Genomic DNA, 7,278 nt, shown 5'->3' on the forward strand with positions numbered 1-7,278 from the left:
AATTCATAGTTCCGAGTATATCTGAGATATCTCAGTACCCTTACAATTGCTTTCCAGTGGTTCTCCTCTAGATTGCTTGTGAATCTGCTTAAAGTGCTTACAATGAAAGTAATATCAGGTCTAGTGCAACTCATAAGGTACATTGACTGCTTATGAATCTTGCATATTCCACTTGGTCAATACTTTTACCTTTTTTTTAGATAGATGTTGATTTATATCTATCGGAGTTCTAGCTACACCAAAATTATCCTTGCCAAATTTCTCAAGAATATTGTCTATGTAGCGTGATTATGCCAATACGAGACCTTCAGATGACCTTTTTATTTGGATGCCCAATATCACGTCGCAAGTCCCATATCTTTCATATCAAATCTTGAATTTAACAAGTTTTTGGTACGTTTTACCATATAATTTTTACTTCCAACAATGAGAATGTCATCAACATATAAACATAAGATTACATATCCATCAACAATGGTTTTGACATACACACAATTGTCACACTCATTAATTTTAAATCTATTTGATATCATGACAGTGTCAAAATTTTCATGCCACTACTTTGGTGCTTGCTTAAGTCATACAAAGATTTTATCAATCTATAGACTTTTCTTTCTTGCCCTAGAGCTACATGACCCTCAGGTTGTTCCATGTAAATCTCCTCATCAAGATCTCCATTTAGAAAAGATATCTTAACATCCATTTGATGAACTTTTAGATTCCGCAAAGTGGTAATAGCAAGTATCATCTTTATAGAAGTAGTTATTGATACAGGAGAATATGTATCAAAGTAATCAATACCTTCCTTTTTTCTATAGCCTTTTATAACTAATCTGGCCTTGTACTTATCAATTGTTCCATCTGTTTTCATTTTTCGTTTGAAAATCCATTTAGAATTTAGTGGTTTAATTCCCTGAAGTAGATCCACTAATTCCCACGTATGATTTTTCATGATGGAATCAATTTCACCCTTGATAGAATCTTTCCAAAAAATGCTTTCAAATGAGCATATAGCTTCACTATAAGTTTGACGTTCAGTTTCTAGCATATAGGTTAGAAAATCTGACCCAATGGACTTTTCCACCCTTGCCCTTTTACTTCTTCTTGGTTCTACCTTGACTTCAACTTCTTGTTGAAAGTTTTGGCTATCAATAGTTTCTAAAGTTCATTTTGTTGAACTAAACCCATCTTCCCTAGTCTTACAAGGGAATATATTTTCAAAGAATAAGGCATTTTTAGATTCCAATATTTTATTCTTGTAAATTTTAGGATTCTTTGATTCATGTACAAGAAATCGATATGTATTGTTGTAATGTGCATAACCAATGAAAATACAATCTACCGTTTTAGGACCTATTTTCATTTGCTTCGGCAAATAAACTATTAGCTTTGTAACACACACCATTCCGTAATTCATATGGTGTTTTTTTTCTTTTTTTTATAGGGCAGCTTATTTAAAAGGTAATTCGCTGATAAAACAGCTTCCCCTCACATGTTTTGTAACAACCTAGAACTTCCTAAGATTGCGTTCATCATTTCTTTTAGGTTCGATTTTTACACTCTGCTACTCTATTGGATTGAGGAGAGTATGGTGGAGTTACTTCATGAATAATACCATGTTTTGCACAAAATTTACCAAATGGTTCAACATATTCACCACCACGGTCATTTCTCACCCTCTTAATTCTTTTATTAAGTTGGGTTTCAACTTCCTACTTATAAACAACAAATTTCTCTATAGCTTCATCTTTGCTTTTAAGCAAATATACATAGTAATATTTTGTGATATCATCAATAAAGGTAATAAAATATTTATTCCCTCATCTAGTTTGAATAAATTTTAAATCACAAATATCACTATGTATTAGATCAAGTGATTCAGTATTTCTTTCAACATATTGAAATAAAGACCTTGTTAGTTTTGCATCAACACATGTTTCACATTTATGATTATAATTAATGAAAAATGAAGGAATATACTCCAAGTTAATTAATCTACGTAAAGTATTAAAATTAACATGTTCAAACCTACCATGCTACAAATCAAATGACTCAAGCATATAAACAGAAGAAGCATTATTCTTATTCATAGTATTAGCTTTAATAGAGATAACATTGAGTTTCCACATATCATTTAATACATATCTCCTTCCTACAAATGTTCCTCTTTTTGGAAAAACTAACTTCTGGGATTCAAATACCATCCTAAAGCCATGCATACTTAGAAAGGTCCCAGAGACAAGATTCTTGCCTATGTCAGGAACATACAATACATTTTAAAGTTTTAACTCTTTGCTAGAAGTCAACTTCAAAATCACAGTGCTTTTCCCCTTAATCTTGAAAGTTGCAGCGTTGCCCATATAGAGCTTCTCCCCTTTCTCACAAGGAACCAACTCAACAAATGAGTCATTGTTACAAAAAAATATGATGTGTGGCACCAGTATCAAGCCACCATTCTCTTAGATTTGAAACAACCAAGTTGAGTGTAGAAATCACAGCGCAGAGGTCAAAGATCATATATTTCCGTAGAAATATTTTCCACAGCGTTGGCCTCGTTTGTTTTGACCCTTTTTGAAAGCCTACAATCGGATGACTTGTGTCCCATATTATTGCAATTAAAGAATTTTTCTTGGAATTTTGGCTTCTTGAAAACACTGCCTTTTGGCCCTAGTTTAGACCCAGTTTGAGAATGTTTTCTTTTCTCGGAGTCCTTCTTGACTTCCACTACATTTGCTTTAGCAAAGTTAGGATTGGTTGCTTTTTTTAACCTTGTAGCCACACCTCAATTATCTTCTTCAATTCGAATTCTGGCAATCAGATCTTCCTCTGTCATTTCCTTTCTCTTATGCTTAATATAGTTCTTAAAGCCATTCCAAGCAGGGGGTAGTTTTCCAATAATGGCTGCCAACTGAAAAGATTTACTTATCTCTATCCCTTTTGTGAGAATACCATGAATGATCAGTTGGAATTCTTGCATCTGATTTACAACAACTTTAGAATCAACCATTACAAAGTTTAAGAACTTGGCAACTAAGAATTTCTTAGCACCAACATCTTCAGTTTTGTATTTATGGTCCAGCGATTCCCATAATTCCTTAATCATTTTCTTGATACTGTATACTTCATAAAGTTCATCAAATAAACTATTCAAAATGTAGTTATGACATAAGAAATCAGAGTTGTTCCATGCTTCGGCAATATTGAATGCGGTAATAGCATATTTCTTATCCTCTCTAAAAATAGGAGTATTATCTTTCAGAAATTTTTCCATATTCAACATGGTCAAATAGAACTACATTTTCTGTTGCCATGTTTTAAAATTCTCTCTAGTGAATTTCACAGTCTTTTCATTATGATTCATAGTCACAGGTAACGTTTGGCTTGCAGCCCGAGCCTGAGCAGCGACAATCTCCTCAGCCTTTGAATTGGATGAGTTTTTTGACGTATGAGACATTTCTATAATCGAAATAAAGAACCAGAATTTATAAATAAATTAAAATCTGAAATAGAAGTATAAACTAAGCTTAAATAAGTTATGATGGTAATCTATACGCCTTAGATTAAAACTATAACAATTAATCTATCTTAAGAATGTAAGAAAATCTAATATTGTAGTAGTATTAATATATCAGTAACAATGATAATGCAATAAAATGCAGTAGCAGTAACACAACAGAATACCTGTAATCGGACAAAGTTAAAATTTAAAAGAAGAATTTTGTTGAGGCTTGTATAAACAGTTTCCTTAAGACAGATTCATCCTCTTCTTGGTGCTTTGAGTAACGTTAAACGTCTATCTCCCAGGATACAATGACAAATGATCACAGTAGTAGCACAACAACAATGATCAATTGAACACAATCTTGCCTTTCTCTATTACTAGGAGAAATGAATTTAGAAGGAATTTTTTATATTGATAGTTTTGATGATATATTTTTGAAATCTCCTAACTTGGCTTTATGTAGAGGAGAGGAAATGAATGAAGAGGTTTGTTGCAAAATTAATAGAGATGAGTGAATAGAGACAATGAATGAAAAAAATTCAATATTAAACCAAGAGATACATTTTTTCAAAAGATACAACTGTATGGAAAAATGCACTATTAAACCAAGAGATACAATTATCATTCATTACTCAATAATTATTTTCCAACACTCCTTTCACTCTAGTTGTAGCCTCATCTTTGTATGATCTAATTTGATTCTAACATTTTGCTCTATTAATCACTTAGCAAGTGTTGACAATAATCATCTAAAGTTGATAGATAAAATCCTTATACATCAACCCCTTAGATGAATTAATATTTTCTCTAAAAAAACTCACTCTTGAGCACTTCAACCATCATGCATCATATAAGGAATGATAGTCTTATCCTTAGTTCAATATATAGGATCATCCTACAAATTTAAACATGACATATTATCTTATCATAAGTGATAAAGGGTATAAATTATAAGTTATTTTTATTATTTTCCCTTTGAATTGTGCTATTTAAGTACTTAATCATTTTATTTTGTCTCTAATTTTATTTTTCTTGTATTAGGTAAAAGGATTTGAGAAAAGAAAGTTTAAAGATTAATTTTCGCAAGTTTTTGCGGATGAACTTTCAACTTAATCTATTCTAGTATTTTGGCTATATCTTGAGCTAGAAAACTCTTATTTGGGCCCATAATATACCATTTCGAAGGGAATCGAAAGATCTAACTAGACTTATCTTATAACTTGGACCCAAAAAGGTTAAGACACCCAAAAATGGTCTAGAATTTCTAGATACAAATATGCTAAAAACCTAGAGAACCTCCTTTAATTTATTAAGGACACTTTTGTCTTTCGCCTTTTATGTGAATTTCTTTTCCTATAAATACATATTTTTAGGTTTAGAGCTAGATATAGTCTCATATAGCTACCATAATATTATTTTACTTTTTGTGTTTTCTTTTATCTATGAGTTGGTAAACTCATTTTCAAAAAAAACTTCAAAGTTTGTGAGATTTAATTGCTCTTCATCCTTTCTTTGTTTTAATACAAATATTTAGGTTTGCTGAATATTGGTATCGTATTCAATTACTTAGAATATTCTTCTTATTAATTAGAATAGTTAAATTCATAATTATTTAATTAATTCTAATGCTTGTGATGAATAACATGATTGGGTATAAGCTATGCATACAATTCATTTTATGTAGACATGCGATCTAATCTATATAAACCTCGCTTATGTGTGTTTGTTAGTTAGAATTAAATCTCTTTCATTCTTAATGCTACCGAGCTAAATCCTGAGTTCAACGAGCTTCCTAAGTTATTGACAATGTAAAGAAACCTTAGCTGTTAGTTACGATGTCAGCAACTATAACTAATTTATTAAAGAATATTGAAATTTACTAGTGTACTGATGATCAATCAAACTAAGATATTACCTTTGACTACACTCTCATCATATTAATTTTTTAAAACTTCATTTTATAATTTCTATTTACATATTTTTAATTTTTAATTATAAAACTCTCATTTATTTTTATTTATTTTTACTAAAGAGATAAAATTATCATCAATTATTTGAGTATTCAACCTTGCTCACGATTATATACAAATATTTATAATTTTGAGTAAGAATTGATTTTTATAGATCTCGACAATCATAGAATAAGAGATAACAGAAGTCTTCAAACTTTTATTGTTTAGAGGCAATCTCCCTTTTTGTTGCGGGGCTTGAAAACATCATTATGAGATTTTATTATGGACTTAATTACACACCGTTCTGCTGAGGATGAAACATGATTACAACGAAAGTAAAAAGATTAAAATATAATTACAAAAGAAATAAATAACTGCCAACTAAATAGGTCAAGTTGTACTAAATTGTATCATAATTACCTTCACAACCTGATTCCTAACAATATAGATCTACTTATCTCTTCAGGCTAAAGCCATTATTAAAGGTTGAATGTATACTTGCTGGCTATTTGCCCCACTTTGTCTGAACTAAATTATCACACTACAACAAAATAGGCTTTTAGCAGCGCTTTTAGCGGCGTTTGAACAAAAAACACTGCAAATTATGTACATCAGTGGCGTTTGGACAAAAACGCCGCTATAGGTCAGAGTTATAGTGGCACTTGTCAAAAAAACGCCGCAAAAGATCACTATTAGCGACGCTTATGTCTAAAACGCCGCAAAAAATAAGCATTAGCGACGTTTTATTAAAAACGCCGCAATAGGTGACGCATTAGCGGCGGTTGTCCAAAAACGCCGCAAAAGTGATGAGCAAAACGGTGCCGTTTGTTGGTGAGCTGTTGAGGCATTAGCGTCATTTTTGGTAAAACGCCGCAACAAATTCAAGCATTAGTGGCGTTTTTTTAAAAACGCCGCAATAGGTGACGCATTAACGACGGTTTCCTAAAAACGTCACAAAAGTGTTGAGCAAAATGGCGCCGTTTGTTTGTGAGGTGTTAAGGCATTAGCGGCGTTTTTGTAAAACACCGCAAAAGGTTCAAGCATTAGCGGCGTTTTTACAAAAACGCCGCAATAGGTGATGTATTAGTGGCAGTTTTCTAAAAACATCGCAGAAGTGTTGAGTAAAACGGCGCCGTCCGTCAGTTAGCTATAGAAGAATTAGCGGCGTTTGTTTTTAAAACGCCGAAAAATGTGAATCATTAGTGGCGTTTTTTAGAAAACGCCGCAAATAAATTATGTTATTTTAGGGTTTAAGGTTATGAGTTTTAGGTTAATTTAGAGTTTTAGGGTTTATGATATAATGTTTATTATTTTGGGTTATGGATTTATGTTTTAGAGTTTGAGTTTGGGGTTTACTGTGTTTTAGGATTAAGGTCGAATTAATATTAATGTTCGTGGTTTTAGGGGTTATGCTATTAGGGGTTAGAGGTTATGATTAATGATAAAAAAATAATTTATTTTAGGGTTTTGGTAAGCATTAAGATTTTATTTTAATTACTTTTGTCCCTTGTTATATATATATTAGAACTTGTAATATATATTAAGATTCTATATATTAATTTAGGGTGTAAGTTTAGGTTTAGGGTTTAAGGAAATGATACTATTAGGTATAAATTAACTGAGGAACATTTGGATTTTACTAAGATTTATGCCATTTTATATATACCCATATTATTTAATATAACAATATAAACATATATATATATGTGTTTTAATTTGTACTACATGTACTAACATTGGCCACACGAATTCCCAAAAAAATGTTTACGATTATGGTTTAGGGTTAACGATTTTTAGAGTTTATAGTTTGGGCTTTATGGGCTA

Source organism: Gossypium hirsutum, chromosome A08 (genome assembly GCF_007990345.1).
Source record: "Gossypium hirsutum isolate 1008001.06 chromosome A08, Gossypium_hirsutum_v2.1, whole genome shotgun sequence".
Classification (NCBI taxonomy): Eukaryota; Viridiplantae; Streptophyta; class Magnoliopsida; order Malvales; family Malvaceae; genus Gossypium; species Gossypium hirsutum.